At 35.0% G+C, this 21,682-nt stretch overlaps 1 protein-coding gene across 14 annotated transcripts in view; it reads right to left on the reverse strand.

The window, feature by feature from the left end:
• LOC140669659 (nephrin) overlaps positions 1–21,682 on the reverse strand; it is a 380,112-nt gene that overhangs the window by 107,785 nt on the left and 250,645 nt on the right. The window lies entirely within an intron of this gene.

The raw sequence follows: 21,682 nt of genomic DNA on the forward strand, positions 1-21,682 counted from the left end.
TAGTGTATAGATTTTATGACGTGAAAAACGGACAAATGTAAATTAAAGATCATTAAGCAGAACTTGCAATGCAAATGCATTTCAGTGTGGACATGCATTTGCATCTGGATTAAATCTTCATTGCATCGGGCAATGCCAGAAATATTCATACATTAAGTGGCACACACTTTGCGTTATCTTTTTAAGCCAGTGCGGTAAAATAAATATTTTCCTGTACGTACCGTGAACGCGGCTCAAGTATATGTAACATTAAATGGAATTAATCGTAATGGAATATAGAATCGTAATGAGGAAGAAAACGAAAGAAAGAGAAGCTATATTTGAGCTTTTTATATGCTGCTCATTACAATGTGCAAATTAAAAGCTTCGCTTGCTTAATGAGAGAAATTTTGTGTAAATATTTTTATTCTTCCACTGTAAAATACTGTGTCAAGAAACCTGGAATAAAGTTTGACGGTATCAATTAAATATCCTTCTGAAACATTGTAAAATATAAAATATATATTTAAAAAATTTTTTTTTTCATAAAATATATTCTATATAATTATATTAAAAATATTTTATACAATATCTGCAAAGATGTCGTATTTAAAAAATAAGTAAAAATGACTTAAATACGCATATACTGACGAAACAAGTGGGAGATTAATAAATATTTCCCTTTATAGACCAATAGTCTATTCTGCAAAAGCAATTATCGAGCTGAGTGGTATAAATCGAAAACTGAAAATATCGCGAAATTATGAAAGAACTTTTGTATACAGCAGTGTATACAACGCATCTCCTATTTACTTATTAACGTGATAACTCGCGAGTGAAAGGTTAAAGTGTATACAAAGAGGGTCACCACGAGACATTCACAAACTTTTGATGAAATGCACTTTAACTCCCCCTTTAATGAACATCGCTGGCAAGTGTGCTTTAATTACACCGGTTAATCTCCGCAGACCTTAAAGTTTTAATGACAGCGGAGAAAAAAAAAATAGAGTTCGGAGTCAGACCTTCGAAGATTATGGACCATTTCCTCGAAAGTTTAAAAGCACGACAGGCGAAACTTGGCATCGCTCATTTCTCATGTCGATTAAAAATCTCACGTAATACGTTCGAATAACAAGTAATAGGCTATGCGAGGCAAGCTTTACAGGCCCATCGATTTAAGCCGATTAAAACTTTGTTAAAATAGTGATATCTTGCTTGGGGAGCGCGCTGTGCGATGAAGAGATAGCTCGATAAGCTTCAACTCGATCATAAATTTACCGCGTCATCCGTTTGTGTCCGTTTCCTTATTGTTGGACTTTTTCGTATTTAATTAGTGTCATTTTTTTTTCTCGCAGTTCTCCCGTCTGTCCTTCTACTCTCCTTACTGTAATCAATTAATGGTAAGTTCTTCCATAGTTCTTGACTTGCTTAGCGAGAAGAAGAACTTCAATTAAATTATCGGAAATAATTTTTTGACAAGTCCGTTCTTTTTTAATTTCCGCCAAGCAAAGATCCAATTTAAATTCATCCGTTATAAAAGTACAGAAGTTAAAAATGCTGGCGACTAGATGGTAGACCAAATTAACGCGTACACGTATTTCAATGAAACTGCATCATGGCAAACTCAAAAGACCTGTGCCTGTGAAGAGAAACTCGGGATGCGCGCGATCAAACTGGTTGGCGTTAATTAATTACGTTGGAGTAATTTATATATTCTCTCTTGGTTCTCTGCCGATCGAGCTGCCGTAAAATACGAGCGAGTGCGCTTTCAAAATAATAGAATTCGGTATGCGCATAAAAGGGCAGATTTAGTTTTTCAACATTTTACTGGCGCTGCTCTATGCTGATTCGATGAATGCGAAACACATCGTTTTTTTTTCCCTTTTATCACGTACGGTCCGGGCTCGTGCTGGCCTTTATTCAACGACGCGTATGCATCGATGATGCATTCTCGGACATCTGTGTCATTCGGGAGCTAATTTCAATCCTTGGAAAGCAATATCGTTCGCATGCATCCGCTATGTAAAGCAGCTAAAAAAAAGATATGCATTCGATATCGAAGTCTCGTGCATCAGACTCGAAATACGAAACACAAGCGAATGTGATGCAGTTCGCTACAGCAAACGATATAACGTGTCTCTTTTCACGAAGAAACAATCGCGTTTTCGTATTATTAACGATTGCGCTAGTTAAATTCCGAAAAAGAAACAAAGGTGAAAATCCCCTCTAAAATAATTGATAATGTATACTTAAATAAAACGCAAATTGCAAAGTTCAAACGGAGTTTTATTTGACGTGAAGAAATTATTCGAAAGATTAACACCACATTCAATCGGCGGGCTTTTCCTTCGAAGCGACAGCATTTTTCAAACAATTCCGAAACCAATTATCGACATTCAATTATGCAGCATACAAAAAAGTATAACGGAACGCGAAGTAAAGTGCGGACGATAAGTGAGGAGATGTCGCTCTGTTCCATTTAGAAAATTAAATGTCAAACAGCATTTTAAACAAAAAAAACCTCCCTAATGCTCCTGTCATCACTGCGCACAAAATAGTTAACAGCGCAACCCCATAATGTTCTCGAATAATATTATAGTACAAATTGTTTACACATGTTCAAAGGATGTACATGATATCTATGATTATTATTATAATATCTAAACAACGGTAAAACGAGAGAAAAGCGAGAGAGAATCACGATATTCAAGGTGAGCCGATGCTAGTGTCTCTCTGAAATTGTACGTATACATGTGTGTGTAATTAATTAATTTTATTCTCGTAATTAAAATCTTTCGCGACGAAATGCACCGGTAGTGCGTACGTGCACCCATCAGCAGAACGAGACGAATAAAAATTTAATCTTTTCTGCGTTTGTTTCTTCTTTTTCTTTTTTTGTACCGACGTTTGCAATTTTAGAGAGAGAGAGAGAGAGAGAAGAGGAAGAGGGAAAAGAGATTCTTCAGTTTTTTCTTTCTGAAAAATATTCCAGGCATACGAAAAAGAACGGGCTTTATATTCTGTCATAAGAGAATTTTCTATTTTTTTCCTTTATTATATCTCACGTACTCGAAAAATTTCCGGGAAACTATATTTAATCACATAAACAAGAGCAGCACGAATAATCATCAAATGTCATAATAACATACAAATTGATAACAAAAAAAAATAATTTTTTGTTCGATGTAACTTCGGTGTGAAAAATATTCGATTGCATCATGATTTTAAAAAAGTTTAAATGAAAATGACAGAAAAGAATTATATTAACATAATTTACTATACGCGATTTTAGAGCGTTGGAGACAGGGAGCAACGTATGATACAACATACATCTATTTGAACTTTTACTTACAATAAATACATCGTATTAACAGGGATCTAATCGCATTTCTCTGTTCTTCCGAATCTCTTTAATCGGCGAACTTGAGTACCTAAGACGCGTTAATACTTGACAAGTAGATCCACGTAATACCTAGAGAAGCGTAGCGTCTCGAAACCGCCCCGGAACATATTCCGCCACCTGAAAACGTATATATACAGACGCGAGCCGCGGAAGTGTACCGATGGTGCCGGTACAACACCAAAGCGTTGCAGTAATTCATTGAAATTACCTGAAGCACTCGACTCTGCTCTACGCGACGCGGCGCGCAACGTAACAACAATAGTAAGGAATGCATAATGGAAGGAAGCGACGCCCCGGGGCGGTAAGGTTGCCACTGCTATACCCGGGAGTGAATTTTAACGCATCCCGGGACCGGCGCGAAGGAAACGCAAAGAGGAGGAGAGAGGGAGAACGCGGAGGAATGGTATCTTTGTGTCTCCCGTGTTCTGGAATCTGGGCAAAATTCGACGATGCACGAATCCGGAGAAAACGCGACCAATGTCTTACATTGCCGGCTGACTGGCGCGCCGGTGACGAAGTCTGAACGTGACGGGAATCGTCGTCGACGGGGGATAACGAGGGCTTTTACGCCGCGCGACGATACTCGGCCGCGTATGAATCTCGCGTTAATTACGGCGGATTTTGAGCGTGCGGTTATATCTTGAGGTGAAGCCATTGTAATTCGTCGTCTGCTCCCTTTCCAAGGATATATTCAGCTTCCGAAATTATCAAGAGCGTTCCGTAGCATTTTTCTTCTTCTTCTTCAGATGTTTAACAATAAGATATACTTCCGTATACATAGTCTTTCACTCGAAAAGAACATTTTTCTTTCCCCTATAGTATATTACGTAAATCTTACATTTTTAAGAGGACAACGCAAAGCGCCTCATCTGACACTGCATTCCGTTTCTCATATCTTTCGAGACGTGCAAGGTGGTTTCTGCTATGTCTGCTCGCGCACGATAAAACAGCGTATCACGGAAACGAAGATTTGTGTCATTTCCCAGCGAGGAGATAAGCTGCGCGCAAACCACTTTCGCGTTCCGAGTAGCGTTACACGAATGTGCAACCGCTAAGAGCATTGTTATTTTCCATTATATCGCGCCCAGGATATCTCAACAATCGTATCACCTGATAACATCACACCCTCGAGCGCGCAGTTAACTTTTTCATTCTCTCTTTCTCTTTCTCTCTATGTGTAACTGACATTTCGTACATTGTGAGAAAAATCTGACAAAATCGAGATATGGATTCACCGACACGCGGTCGAATCGACATCCAGAGTTCACGCTTTTCCCCGAAGCGCAAAGACAAGCAGAAAGCTCAGGACACATAGGCAGAGGAAAGGAGTGAGAACGCGGAAAATTCTCCTAACTTTCAGCGAGGCCACCGTCAGCAGCCATCTTTCGGCGCTGGCTGGTCGGGAAAGCCAACTCGGGGGAAACTTGCTCGATTCGCCACCGACCGACATGCCTCAAGAAATCCCACGTGTCTTCTCTCAGCACCCGCACTCGCTTTTATCCTCTCTCGCAAAAATCTTTCTCTCTTCTCCTGTTCTTCCTTATCCTTTCACAACCGTTGCTCTTCGCGTTTCAACTCGCGTTCCTTTTCCACAGGGCTCGCGACACCTTTTCCAGACCTTTTCAGAAGTCTGTATATGGATCTTTGAGAATAGAGATACTGACGGATTGTCAAAGTTTCATTTAGATTTCTGACGTAATCGAAACGGACGTCTTTCACCTTCCGACGATCGTCTAGTTTGATTTCTCGACATAATGCGGATATTCTCGTTGGAAACACAAGCTATTACTAGCCAACGAGATTGACACTTTAATAAGCTCTGTCGCGTCGGAGAGTTCACAGCGTCGATTTTATTTTACCAAACGAGACCGACGAAATATCCGAGGAGATGATAATAATAATAATAGTCTTGAAACTGACAGCGCATTGCTGAAATTTAATAGAAAAGTTGTAGCTACGTTCTAAACTCGATAGAGAATAGCAGACCAAAAAATAATTTATCCCGAAGCTATTTCAAAACTAGCTCTAAACTTGATTCGTGAATCACTGATCCTCCGTCGCACACTCCTTCATTTAGCGTTTATTACGCGTGCTAATGTTGGAACAATTAAATGTTCAAAAATAAAGGAATAAAATTAGAAACGTGATAAAAGAAAGTTGAACATAAAAATAACTGCTCGCTAAATTAGACAAATTACGAAATAAGTAGAATAAATGTGTGTAGATAAAAGAATTTATAGGCGAATATCGAATTGTGTTCATTTTATAATTTTATATTCTCTCATCCTTTATTAATATTAGTAGAATATTTTCAATTTAAAATGAAAAATTAAAAAAAAAAATCTATAACAATAATCGAAATTTTACAAATCATTTCGAATTTCTGCTTAATAAAGTTATTCAAGCGAAGCTCAGACTGGTGAGTGCTTGTCACGTAAAAAAGAAAAGGGGGAAAATTCGCGAGTACGCGGCTAAAAAAAAGGCCATTTTCTACGCGCGGCCTCGCACGAAACACCATTGTTTCCGCTCGTCGGCTTGATCACAACGTATGGTCACACCATATTGCCCTCCCGTGATGCGCATTCCGAAAACGAACGTGCGAAAATGCGTTTACATAACTTCACGCTCCCGCGACGGTCTTCACCACGAAGAGCAAACTACGTTTTACGACGGACGTAATCACGACGAAGTACTTGGCGCGAAAGTAACGGGAGAAAACTTCTCGCTCTCCGAGCGGGATAAAGGTAATGAGCCCTCGTGTCGCGCGCGCTGATTTCAAGAGGGGAATCAATTATGGAGACGTGCCAGAAGTCGGTCGCGCACGTTCTCCGAATGCAATGCGACACGTGACTTTATATACTTACTCCGCTACACTCGGAAGTTACACGAACGTGTAACTTTCGCCAGGTCGGTCCCGCAAGTTGGCGAAATCATTATCGATACACTTGGAAAGTTCCGGTCTTGCGATTCCGCTACTCTTTGGAAAAAACAATTTTTTTTTTTTTTTTTCGCAGCAATAAACCGACCTACATATCGATCATTTTCAGCTGCTGCTTTCGATTTTAATAACCGGCCTCTCGAGGCGAAGAGGACTTTCGAGGCTTGTCGCGTGTTCCCTTAACGCAGAAAAGTTGCGCGATTAGGAAACTGCTTAAGGACTCGTTACTTTCAATGATGTTTCTTCTCGTTCTCCGGCGCCGTTATTATAGTCGTTGACGACGGCAACATCTACACCGACGTAACAACGACTGGGGAACGAGCCGACGCGACTCCGAAGCCAATGGCGAGCCAAAGGAATGGTACCGGCTTTATTGCCGACAAGTTTTACGAAACTTCCCGCGAACATAGCGGAGAGAAACGGAGAAAATGTATTAACTTAGTCTCGAGAGGACGGACAAACGCGAAGATTGTACTCACTTTTAATTAACAGAATCCTTTATTGCGTCGCGTCGCTAGAAGCAACTCTATCTCTTTTCCCCTCTCCTTTCGTTTTCTGGATATATAATATATACAAATGAAATAAAAATCGCAAACATACCAACGAAGGAGCTGTCAAAGGACTAACGGATTAGATGTAAGCATAAATTAAAAATTGTACATGTATGTATATGTATGGAAATATGAATGTTAATTAAATCTCTTTTTCAAATATCAAATATATCTATGTAAAAGAGAGTCTCTAAAAGATATATTGCATATAATAATATTTCGTGCGTATTTATATTTCAAAACGCGTACGCGAGTTTAGTGCAACAATAAAAGAGTGACAAAATTTTTCCTAAATTAAATTTAAAATTTTATTTTTGAGATTATAAACTTGTACATTTAATTTAACTTTCTTAATGCAAAGTGTAGCTCAATGTAATTAACACTACGGCGTAAAATGGTATACGAGCTAGCATTAAATAATGAATTACCAGTAGTACATTAAAATATAAAAGAGAAATGAGAAATATGTACCGCAGTTGAAAATTGAAGAACGATTTACTGTTTTATGATGGTTCATTTGAAATTCCACTCGATATCGCGTGTCATTTTTCATATATAAACAATCAAGGAGTATCAGATACTCTTAAATGTGATAAATCGCGTGTATTTTATCAAATTGGTTGTAAATATGTAATAAAGAAAATAGAGAGAACACGCATGACAGATATACCGTCCAACTAAAACATTGTATGTCACGCAAGATCCAACTATCATTTTTACACGAGATTCGTCGTTACAGATAACACTTTATTAATATTAGTTTTAAGTCAGCAACATCTGTAGTTGGGGCGGATGTCCAATAAACATTGGTAAGTATCTAAAGGAAACTACATAAATCCACGTGGTTATAATGGCTTTTCGATAAAGCCCGGTAAAGGTTGCTTCAAGTTCCATAAATCACGATATTTCCCACGATACAATGCGCTCTCCCTCCTTCCCTCCCTCTCTTTCTCTCTCTCTCTCTCTCTCTCTCTCTCTCTCTCTCTCTCTCTCTATCTATCTCGGTAAAAAGTAAACAGTGCACTCGGCATGCGCTCGTTTTTTCTCCCTAACCATAGGCGTGATAACTTGCACGAACATTGCGTTTTGAATATAAAACGCCCGGTAATGAAGTGCACAGTCTTATTAAACCCTTCTTTCTCTCTTTCTCTCGCCTTCTCTGCGTCGCACAATGAGATTTTGTTTTTTGCAGCGTGACAAGCATTCACATAGGGAAGGATAAGAAATACGTACGTTGAAATGCACTCACGATCGTGTGACTGCATCTCACTTTATACTCGTCTATTGTGCTTCCGCTTATCTACCATGGCAAGGGGCGAGATCTTAGCGAGAGCTAGGGGATGATTTATCGCTTTATTCGCGAAAACGACGACGGATCGACGGACGTCGGCGGATAAATGTATCGGTATAATCACGAGAGGTTTCAAGGCAAAAGACGGGTACATACTCTCACGGCATCTCATTAACAACCCTTATTTCATTAGGCTCCCTCTTCTTGCCTTGTATCTATCCGGTCGTACCGACGCTACCATCTCTACGCTCCCTCCTTTCTTCTCCTTTTACACTTCTCCTTGACTACACCTGCTTCCCCTCGCTCTTCCGCTTGAGCCAGCCTGTATTTTCACGGGGCGAAGAACGTCTGATTTATTTCCTGTCGGCGGCCAAGTAATTTCACCCGTTTGTCTCGCTAATTATTTGCTGCTGTGACTGCGTATAAATAAAATCGACTATCATTCCGCGAAGATAAAGAAACTGTCAAGTGTCTCGAAAATAATCTTGGATATAAATAAGAAGTCAACTTGGTTTTTTTATCAACATCTCGGCATTCATTATTATTAAGCGACGTTATATTAGATTAAGTATGTAACGATAACGAAATTTAGAAGATATTACTATGTTAAATAAGATAAAATACAACTTATATTGTAATATATCTTACGATACATTTAATTAATATTCATATAATTCGAAAACAAATAAGTTAATATTAAGCTACGTATGATGCGAGAAATTTTATTTATTCTTCTTGTATCTTTCTATTTTGATTTAATTTAATTGATTTGTTAATTAATTCTTTCTTTATTTTGTATAGTATAAACAGAATTGGAAATTAAAAAAAAAAAAAAAAAACTTTATCCTGCAAAGGAATAAACTAATATCAAATTATTTCAAAAATATTTTATTCATTCACTCCAATCAAATTAAAATTTTTTCCTCGTGATTGTTTATTTTCTTATAATATAAACAGAGTGTCTTTAAAATTTTATCGTGTGTTTTATAACATGTTTATATGTTTTGAAAAGAAGGCGCATAAAGGAATATGAATATAAACTCTTCGAGCAACATGTTCGCGCTAGAAAGCACTATAAAAGAACATCGATCTCATGTCGATTCAAGCGGCTTCATAATATATGCATTGAACGCGCGTGTCTGACAAAGATTTTTCGTACGTCGGAACCGGGCGCGCGGTTCATCGATAAATGTTTCGCACGTTGAAAAGAAAAATATTACGTCGAGACAATAGTGTTTCCCGGGGACCGCTCTTGTTCGCTCCAATTCTCCCTGATTTTCCGAGATTTTCACCGCGGAAGTATTCCACTAACCCCGACGCTGTTATCGCCCTTATTTACATCTTTTAGAATCCGACCTATGTACAATACCCACTCGCGGCTCTCCATCGTTTTTCTTCATCTACATATCTTTCATCTTCAAGCTATGCCATTTCAAGCGTCTCCTTCCGCAAGGTCAAAGAGATAGGGATGCCGATAGCGCGCAAAAAGGAAAAAAATTGAAATTAAAAGGCTTTGTAGAAAAGTTCGCATATATGTAATCCTTACAGTTGGAGTAACTAACCGCGAAAATGGCGTATTCATAAATCCGATATTTTGTACCCAAATGCGTAAAATGTTTCGCGAAGCAAAAGTTTGCGCGTTTTTTTTCATTACTTTTTTCACGAACGTAGAATGAAGACAGCCAAGGAAAGCTTTTGCTCGATGCTACGACGATCGATAAATCCCGAGGCTGTACTGAACTAATGTATCGGAAAAAGTTATGTTAACCGTATTATCTTAACGTAGATAATCCTGTAATTTATTTTCGCCAAAAAAGTATAGTAGCTATCTTCTTCTCGATAGAGAGTATGTATACGGTTACTTGCTCCGCATCTCGACGTTTCGCCGAGACATGCGTTTTCTTCGACAAACGTTTAAACTACGACTACGGCATAGATATCTCAATTTAATATCTATTGTTTTAATTCCTCATTCTCTCCTTTCATTTAGTTATCTTGCTTAACGAAGGCGCCAGGCGCCAGGCGCCCTTTCTTCGCGAAACAAAGGGAACCATCGTTCCTTCTAATTGAGTCTTACTGTCGTTTCGTCGTATGAAATTGGTCATCGGGGAATCAGCGCGGTTATATCGCAATGACGGGATAAGAGAGAATGAATCGGTATTGAACAAAAACGAAGTCGAAACGTTGTCGGACGAAATTTACACGAGCCGCTTAATTAGTCGCTTAATTGACGGGAGAGTTCTGGTCAGAGAGATTATGTGACCTGAATCATTAATATAATTACGTCACATTCAAAGTTAACGATCTGCCCTTGTCGCTGCTACGCTCTAGATCGATGTCTCAATTTAATCTGACCACGGAAAGCCTTTGAAACACTTGATAAAGAGAAGATGGCGGTATCTCTAATTACAGTGTTTTTGCAAATACGCAAAACTGAAAAAGTAGGTTGGATAGAAAAGTCAAGGTTACGAAGATTGGGAAGATTATAATTAAAAGATTAGGAAGAAAATATAATGAAAGATACAGAGAAATTATTATGAAACTGTCTAATTCTAATTTTACTGCAAAAGCTTGCAATACCATTTTGCTATACGTGAATTTCAAATTATTGGTTTATTTATATATTTGCAATAATTATTTTTGTAAATATAGTTGTATCGAATTATTAAATAATATTTTATAATATAACAGAATGTCTAGTAAAATCTTGTAAAAAAGTTCCTTGAAAATTTTCTGATTTTCCACGTATTTTTGTTTCAAGTTACAAAAATTCCAAGTAAAGAAAATATTTTCAAGATTTTTTAATATAACTTTTTGTAAAGAAATTTTTTTTTTTTTTTTTTATTATACTAGGTAAAACTATTTATTTAATCTACCTAGAACTATTAAATTTAATATTAATAATTAATTAATAAGAGTTTTCACAAAATGAAATCCAGCTTCATACACCCAAATGGAATTGCGTGAAATATGCTATGTGATCATCGTGACAAAAAAAAAAAAAAAAAAAAATTAATTCCACGAAAACGTAGTAAATTACCTTATTATTAAAAACCTGATGTCATCCCAAGTTTAATCCTAATCCTCTATCGATGTATTTTCGAAAGCACAAAACACTCACAAAACACTTGCACTTAAATGACCATGAGTACACTAATTAATCACTTATGATGATCGCGCGACATTTTGTACGACACTCCCGATAATAATCGCACTCCCGACGATACAAGACGCGAGAAAATCAGAGGATCAACATCGCCGGCAGTGATGGCTCCGATTAAATAATCGCGGTGACACTTTAGCACAGCAGCTATTTCCCTCCATAGGCTATCTCATAGTCGGTTTCCGTGCGATATTACGCGGTAACACGACTTGCCGCATGCATCGCCAGCAGTCGTCCCTCAGATACCGTCCCTCGTAGCGCCACGAGCCGCGACACGGCAGCCTTACCCCCTAGGCTATATAGGCTGTCTTGGTTTTTGGCGGTACGCGGCATTAACGCGCGGTATTGTACATATACATATATAAAAAAAATAGCAGGATGATTTTATTCAATATTATATATTCAATAATATTATATACGTATATTATATTTTAAAGAAATATTGCAATTATTCAAAAATCTTTAAATATCAAACTATTGCGTAATCATTTATAAACAATAAAAAAATATACATAATTTATAATTTTTATACATATATGCATAATTAGTTTTTTTCTAGATGATCGGAAAATATCTCGCGGAGCACGCACTCGATACATTATATAGTTCAATAGTCTGATGTAAATTATTAGATATAGTGTAGTGATGATTATAAATCGATTCTGGTAGCATACGGAGGAAGTGGCTTTTTCTGTCATCACTGCGTGTGCGTGATAGGCGCGTGTAGCTCTCGTCGATGTATTCTGAAAATCGTCCCTGTTTTTTCCCCGTAATACACGCTTCGCGTTGTACATGTTACCGCTCTATATTTTTTCTTTCGCGACGAAATAATATGATAAAAATTTTTACATGGAGAAAATATTATAGTAAAAATTATAATATATAATCATGGAATATGTAATCATAGAATATACTGCTTAATGTATAAATATATATTATATACGTATATTTTGTATATAAGTATATACAAAATATACGCGCTTAATATTTTTATTCAATAATATATGTGAATATTACATACGAGTATTATGTTTTATGAAGAACTATTACAATTTCAAATTTTAATGCAAACAACTCGACAAATAAATATACAATCGTTAACAAATAATTTATCATCTGTATAGTATGTATATGTGCACAATTATTATAGACAATTTATTATAGACGAAACACGAACGTCTCACCTCGGTATTTATATATACGGCGTCTCAAATAATCTAATTTTTAATTAATATTTTAATAATTTTTATGAATAGATGCTTGTGAGGCATTCTAGTGTGAACTATAGAGATTTTAAATTACAGATAATAATAGTAGATTATATATATATTAATAATATAATATATAAAAAAAAAACTATAAATAATTATAATTATAATTATAATTTAGTTCTATATATATTATATTATTAATATACACATATATATATATATATATATATTAGATTATATGTAATATACAAGACTATACTTTATAATATGTTGCATCACACTGTAATATATTAATTATGTTTGCAATCTTTCTATATTCTATGGAATATAATTATATCTATATTATTCTTTTATGTCGTTCTGTAGTCACTTATATTTAATTTCTGAACAGATTTCTAAATATCCGTAAAAATTATTAGAATATTATTAAACAAATTAGATCGAGACGCCGGTATAACACGAAATATCATTTATGTTTAATGTTTCGGGCGATCTGATTTGTATAATTTATAATCTAATAATTTTTACACATAGAACTTTTTTGTAGAACTATTGCAGCACTCTCAAGCGTCTCAAAATCTGGAGAGAAGAATGCTTTATTCCAAGAAGTAATAAGAATAAAAAAATTGTCGAAGAACAAAGTGAGACGCAGCATAAACCTGGCGTTTTAGTTTGTCTCGTTTTTTCCCCGGGTTATTCTTTTAATGGCTGGTATTATTTGTTTAATATATCAAAAATTCTAGAACTATTAAAAATAAAATCTATTATATAAATAAAAATTATAAAAAATTAAAAAAATAAAAATATTCAACAATTAATGAGTTTCCATAAAGTGAGACGTCAACTTCACACACATATTGCACGAAATATGCTATGCAATAATCGCGACAAAAAAATAATTTAATAATACGTAATAAGTCACTTTGTATGTAATAAATTATCTGATTGCTAATTTTTAATTGAAATTTCTATTTCTTATCAATATAAAATAAAAATGAGAAAATATTATAAAATTATACGTAATCAATATAATTAACATGATTATATTTTGTAGCTCGCTCTCTGAATTTTTCGTCTTTAATTTGCTAATAATTTTCGAATTAAAAACACACAGTAATACACGAGTCGCAAAATCGAGTAATTTAAATAACGAAAAGCATTGATGCATCAACCGCTAATTATTAATTAATTTGAAATTTAAGATAAATTCAATAGAATAATTACCGTGTATATTTATTTTATAGTCGCAAAAGTACAATGTGCTAAATATTTTGTGGTGATAACGGATATTATTAACTATTCACATATAGTGTGTTCGATTCTCATAATATACATAACGCGCTAGTGTGTTTACATGCGACTACTTTGTTATTATTTGAGCGGTGAGACTCGAGCAAGCCAGGTAACGGCACGAGCCGCATTGTGTGTTGCATTATCTCTCGAGGCACAATCGTGGCAAATATTAGAAGATGTTTAACGTGATTATGTTCTATGCCTGTGCTTATTATAATTATCTATCCACGCGATTAACTCTAATGCGTTTTAACTCGTGTCACGCGGTATTAGATTGAAATAGTCGATATCATATTTTTGGTCATCAATAAAACGTCTCGGATATAAGATAGCTCTACTCTAGCATTAAGTTTAGCAATAGCCTTTAATTAGTAAGTAAAATTTATCTAATCATGCGTATATTTTGATATTTACGCAATAATTAAGTGCGCAATTAGCATCGTCATGCAAAATGCTGTGTGATTGTCGTATTCTATCGATTAGAGCGCGGGTGATTGTAATTAATTGTGTTTCTGCAATTGAATAACATTATTGTGAACGTTACAAAGGAGCAACAAAGGATGAAAGCGGAGCAAGAGGGAAAGCACCAGATGATAGCAAAGCAAAAAAATGTTAAGTAAAAAAATGTACATATGTGTGTGTTGTGTATATATATATATATATATATATATATATATATATATATATATATATATATATATATATTGTATATTAATTTACATTATTTAACTTATTATTTATTTGTGTGTAAAATTAATTGGTCAATTGTGTATGAAATTAATTATCTCCGTAATAGTGAGATCAATTTTACATTATTATGAAACATAATACGTAATAAAATAATTTAGATGTTGTATATTTTGAAAAAGAGAGAGAAAAAGATATATATATATATATATATTTATAATAAAATTAACATATATTATGTGTTATATTTTTACGTAAAATATAACATATTTAAAAAAATATTATACGTTTAAGATTTATAATCAATTAAATTATTTATATTAAAATTAGGAATTTATTTTATAATTATTATAAATATATAAAATATAGTATTAAATATATTTTATATAGTAATTTATATAATAATTATATGTATATATAATGAGAACGTATATACGTAATTACAAAAAAATATCTTCTTTTATAAAACCTTATTTAAAAAAATTTTTTTTAAAGTGAAGAAACATGTATTTTTTATTAAATATTTGTTTAAAGAGTATATATATATATATATATATATATATATATATATATATATATATATGATAAGTTCTATTGTGTACAATAATTATTTTTTAAGTAAATTATTAAGTATTAAAACTAGCTCTTACACTAACAGATCTTGTTAAAGTTAACATATTTCATATATTTTAAGCGTAAAAAAAAACTAAATTTTATTTTCAAAAATTATTATTGTCTAATTTACAATCATGTTTGAATGTATAATTATATATACAAAGCATTGCTATAAATTCTAAAGAAAAAAAATAATTTGTAGTTTACATATATATATAAAATAAAGCGATGAATCTTTATTTCAAAAATTAATGTATCATACGGGATATTTACGCATTAATAATTAAAGAGAAGCTTAAAGATAGCTTTCAATTAATCGCACACCAAGTGGTCTAAAATAAATTGTAGTAGTCTGACTATTTAAGTAGTGAAATTTACTTTGAAAATTCCTTAAGCATTTATGCGCGTTGTATTCGTATCGTTAAACTCATTTTGTGGCGGATTTATGTATACAGCCGTGCATGCAAATAGTCGGAGTTAGTCTCGCGCATATCGAGAGAAACGCACACGAGCAAAGCTTTTCGTGATTTTGCAGCCGTAACGATTGCGTCGTCCTCTCGCGTTCCACGTTTTAGCTTCGATAAAACGAAAATGTATAGAAGCAAGTAGAACCTTTCGTAGTCAGATGGTGGAACATCGAGTATGTACACGATCGCGAGAACCGGGAACGTATACGCGATTCAACCGCATTAGCACGCGAGGACACGGACGTTTCAACGACTCGATTAGAGATAAGACGCAAATGTATAAAGTCGCAAGAACATAGTGTGCGAGGGGGATTCTCCCTCTGTACAATTTAATAAAATTTGCGTTCAATGATAGCCTCATCCTCGTTAGAGATCGAAGAGCGTGTCATCGTGTTTGCTATAAAAAAAAAAAAAAAACATAACGAACAAAAATTAGAAAAGGATATCTAAAAAATAAATTAAAGCAAGAAAAAAAAGAGTCATCTAACTTTTACAAATTTTATTGTATCTTTTTTAAATCTATCTTATCGATCTAAATTTAACGATTCGATTTTTACTCATACATTCTAATATAAGATATCGCAAATGGATGATCAAAAATTTCTTCTCTTAGAGCGCTGTAAAGTTAGTAACAAATTAATAAATAAATTGCGCGAATTCTAATAAATAGATATCGAGCAGCGATATTAAATGTCATTTTAATGAAGTTATTGCGCCGATGGCACAATGCGATTTATGACCTCTCTCTCTCTCTCTCTTTCTCTCTCCCTTTCTAAGGTGTGATAATAGAAATACACAACTTTCGACGCCGCGGTCGTGTGTGTGGTCGCAACAAAAGGAACACATTTACCTCGGCTCTAGCTAAATGATAGATTATACGACGAGCCGTATATATTTTGCCAACGTACGAATATGATCGATGCTTATTACCGAGCCAAACCGGAATAATAGACGGTAATTGATATCGTAACATTACACTTGCCGTCACTATCGCGGCTGTAATTATTGTGTCACGCGATAGTGGTAAACGGATCTTAATTATATTAACTAAAGTGATTTTATTCGACGTACGCGTGACGTTTTGAAACTGATATCTAATTTTGCGAAAATTTTATCAAGATATTAAATAAAATTGAATAAATCTTAAAATTAAAATCATTTAGAATTCACCGGTACGTGTAATGCGCAAAGTTGTAATGGTATATTGATCTAGAAAATATAAAATATACATACTGATTATATATACATAACAGTATTCAGAATATATAATAAGTTATCAGGTAATCAGGTTTCAAAAAATTATAAATACTTAAGATGGGCTATATGCACAATACAAGATTGACATTATATTATTATAAGTGACATTTGCATAAATATAATATATCAATCAATAGTGCTGACACTTCCATCAAGAAATGAACTTCACGTAGTCATAATTTCAAACCTTGATAAAAATTGTAACTTTAGATCATGACAAATCTATTAAATGATAAATATTCACTATGATACATTAAGTTTAAGAATTTTAAGCTTAGCTTCTTTTCTTATTTCGTTTATCTTTGATCGAGTTCTTTAAAATTACCTTTAATGATTAACTGTAATAACGCAACGAATCTTTAATCAGACGAGAGATGTAGAATAGAAAGTTAATTCAAAGATTTACAATTTTCACATAATATAACAGTATATCTCTATATTACTATACGGTCACTACTTCTTGTATTGCTTGTATATCCCGACGAGATTTTTAATCAAGCTATCAAATATTGATCAGACGGTCGCCGCATTATCAGAAATTATAACTTACATCTACGGCGTTTATCAATATTTTCGGTTTATTAAAAGTACCAACATTATTGATGTTTATTTAATTTCTCTCTTTCTCAATCACGATAGAACAAATATACTATAAATACACAGATATATAAATTATATAGATAAACATTATGTTCAGAGAATAAATCTCATTAAATAAAAAATTGTGATTTAAAAAAATATATATAAAAGCAATTTTCTCAATCCATAAAAATATACTTTTTACATTAGAAACTATAATTGAAAAATAATACTTGAAAAGAAAAAAATGAAACAGAAAGAGAAAGAGAGAGAGAGAGAGAGAGAGAGAGAGAGAGAGAGAGAGAGAGAGAGAGAGAGAGAGAGAGAGAAAGAAAAAGAGAAATAGTACTAAAAGAAATATTCTTTGAAAAGTTATAATGACAAGCGTATCTACATATCTACGAGTCACTCGGAACTTTTGAACATCGAGTGTCCGCCGTTCTTGACGTCTTTGTAACGGAAGAAACGAGCTACAATTTACGGTGGGACGGCCGGCGGTTGCAGCCAAGAAGTTCTTCGATAACGATTTTCCCGGGACAGCCAGTTGGTCCTGACCTTATCCCCTGTCCGGGAAAACGGCCCGTTCCCGTCCCTCTAAATTAAAGACGGTTTGATTTTTGAATCGGGCGCGAGCGCACAGCCCGGGATACGGGAGTTTTACGTTTCTTCCTTCGGAAGTAGTTACTCCGCCAATAGCTCAATAAAGTCCGCCCGAGTTTTCCTCCAGGGAGATCTGATTCCAACTTTCGCGCATAAAGAAAACTTTGGGCGCGCAGTCTTTAAAAGATTATATTTTATAATCTCAAACACATTTTCGAATCCGTGTGATTTCCACGCGGTCAAAAATCCGCCTTTTACTCTTCTGCAAGGCAAATGCGACGCGGAGATTACAGATTCGATATTCCATATCAGACGATTCAAATATATTTTATAATAAACTATTTTCATCGTTATTAGTCGAATTATTGTAAATATATTACTTACTGTAATTAAATTTTGTGCAAAAGGAATATAAACTATATGCAACTACTACTATTCTTAGAGTTTGCAATATGTTACAAACATAAATATAATTCATACGGCACAAAATTTCATTTATGCAAGTTTATTATTCATATTGTTTTGCCGATATTTCTGGTACGTGTTGCGAAGGAAGAGAGAGAAGGTAACAGTATTTAATAATAGTTTCCAAAACTAATGCTTAAATTTCTAATATCTTTTCCCTGGTCAGAAACATTATTTATAGAAAATGTTTACATTGCAAACACTGATATTGCAAAACACGGAAAAGTTACAGGCTACTGAACTTTTTACTAATAATAATAAGGATGAAATATATATAGCCATAAATTTATTTTATGATAAAACTGTTTTCATAAAAGTTTACACAAAAATGTAAATAACAATTAAAAACTATATATTATTAATATTATTCTTTGTCAATAAAATAATCTGTAAGCCCGGTTTTTGAATTTTATCGCATTAAAAATAATTTTAAACTAAAAAATATTTGCTTCTTTTGTAAATTTCTATCTCTCTGTGAATACTTAAAATACATACAATGTGTTCCACATACAGAGTATTATATAAAATGTATTCATGAAACATCCATTTTCATAGATTTATGTGTGTATTTACAAGAAATATCTGATATGTTTATATCTTCACTTTTTTGTGACAGTCGCAGCGACAGACTCTTCGTTGCATAAATAATTTTTCATGTGCATACACTTTGTCAAGTGCAAATTATAATTGACAATTTAAGATAATATTGCATTCGTTAAAAACGTCACGTAAACATCGCGGAATCTTATTTGACATGTCTCATATTATGTCACATGATTTTTGTGCTTAATTAATTTGAAAAATGCACTCTTTTAGATGTATGTACATACGGTTGCAAAATAAGCTGTATTACGTGCCAAGTTTTTTCTTCGTGCATATCGAGCGCATATATTTTCTATTTATAAACAATTAACGATCTAGAAATTCATGGTGCAAAAACGTTCATTTTGTTTGCATGAAAAACTTTATTTGCAGAGTTCCATTGACCTTTTAACACGGAATTCTTAACTAATAACTAACTTACACGTTTTATAGCATTAAACCCGGGCGATAGGTAGTAAATAAAATGAAAGGAAAGATACGAACGCAGGCGCGCGCAAATAATTGAAATTTCAAGGCGGATATTACATCGATCTTCGACGATACAGCGCGGAAGTAAAGAACTTTATTCCGAATTCTGTTTCGTTCCAATGTTACTTGATTAAGTATAGAGAACCTGTCCGCGTGACTTCTGGTTGAAACAAATACGTCGTACCGAAAAGCCGTCCTCGTCAGTCTCCTGAAATTTTGACGAGAACGCGTCATGAAGCCACTGTCGAAAAGTCGCCGGAAAAATCACGCTCTCTGCAAAACGGAAGCCAACCGAGGATACACCGTAAGCGGTGACAGGAAGGAAGCCCGGAAAGAGACAAAAAAAAAGAGAGAAAGAGAGACAGAGAGAGAGAGAGAGAAAGAAGGGTCATAGTAGTTTGGATGTGCAATTTTTCAGAAGCGTCGCGCACACCAACGATAGAGACAAGGGAGAGATACAGAGAGAGAGAGAGAGAGAGAGAGAGAGAGAGAGAGAGAAAAGGAAATAGAGGAAGAAAGAGAGAGAGAGAAAGTAGAAACGGTGGTCGTAACAGTAATATCGCGATACGAAAGAGAAGCTGCTAGTATACCTCGCCCTCGCCATCTCGTTTCCCTTTCCTCTACGAGGGTATAACAAGAAAATAATAGAAACGAGCGGCGCGCGTCTGTATAAACCAAGAGTAATGTGGGCTTCGCGCGGCAAGGGATACACGGATTACGACAGGCTTCCTTTTAGCGCGGGGGATTCATGCGGGGATCACCCTTTTCTTATCTCGCGGGCGACGAGATATTCCCCACTCATCCAGTTTTGGCGTATCTCGTTGACCTAAATGCGCGCGCGTTTAATACTTCCTCTCGTATGACGGAATGTTAACGCAAGAAGAAACTGTCATAGTATTTACAGTATCATGCAAATATCATATCGCCCATATCGACATTAATAGCTACAATACGTAAGATGTATTTTTTTTTTTTTTTTTTTTTATCTTCCCGTTTCGTAAAATTAATAACGATTTTTATCTGATAAATGGAGATGTGCAGATACGTAGGTACAAATATTACGTATTTTATTTGCGTAGCGTTGCGTAAGCTAAACTGAAAAATGGGACAGGGAAGACTTGTGCGATATTTTTATTCGTCCGAACATATACCCTTTCGTATAATAACTGAGCTTCGAACAAAAAGTTATATGTTGCGGATGTGATGAAACTCGTGCACGATGTGGTATTTAATAAAATGGAAAAAGTCCGGGGAAAGGGGAAAGAATATGAAAAATACTGTTTTAATTAAAATTATAATCTAATGAACATAATTAAAGCAAAAGCATACGGGGGAAAACGTGCAATGCCGCGCAGCATACCAGAATTGAGAGAATTAATTAAAACACCGTTGGGGAAAACGTCAATTTTAATCCACAGAGTTAATGCTAGCAGAGAGAATTTCAAACGGAATCGAATCAGTTATTGTTCGAGATCTTTGGAGCGTATCGCGCGAATCAATCGCGTTAAATCGCATCTTTCGTTGATCGCAATCTTCTTCGTTCCTATTTTTTTGCGTCTTTCGTGCACAATCATGCAGTGCGTTCCAGGATCTCTTCTAGGAGAGCTTTTCGACCATCTTGCATTTTTGACCTACTGCTCCGATTTAAACGAAGCACACATCAACCCGATGAGATATAGTTTCTCGCGGTCAAGGCTTAAGAGATAAAAGACTCGAGCTGAACGTATTTCGGTTCGATTGCCGGGAACTTTGTTATAAAAGACTTTGTACGAGAGGTAGAGAGAAACTGCTGGCGTAGACGAAGGGTGGAAAGATGAGAGGGGGAGGAGTGGATGGAAGTAAAGCGCGCGAACGGCAGCGAAAGCGAAGTACGTGAGAAGATTCGAGAGAAACCGTGATATCACTGTCGACTGCTGGTGCGAATAACGCGTACCTGGACCGGCAACATCGCTGACGGAAAAGCGAGAGCGGAGGATAGCGCTTGCATTAAAATTGCCGTGCCACTTTCCGCGATAGCGGACAATATTTTTGCCGGGGGGGGAGACTCTATAAGGCACCCCGCCTTTTAGAGTTCGCGTGTTTCCAGCGAGAAAGAAGATAGAAACGAGAATT

The sequence above is a fragment of the Anoplolepis gracilipes genome, chromosome 9 (genome assembly GCF_047496725.1).
Source record: "Anoplolepis gracilipes chromosome 9, ASM4749672v1, whole genome shotgun sequence".
NCBI lineage: Eukaryota > Metazoa > Arthropoda > Insecta > Hymenoptera > Formicidae > Anoplolepis > Anoplolepis gracilipes.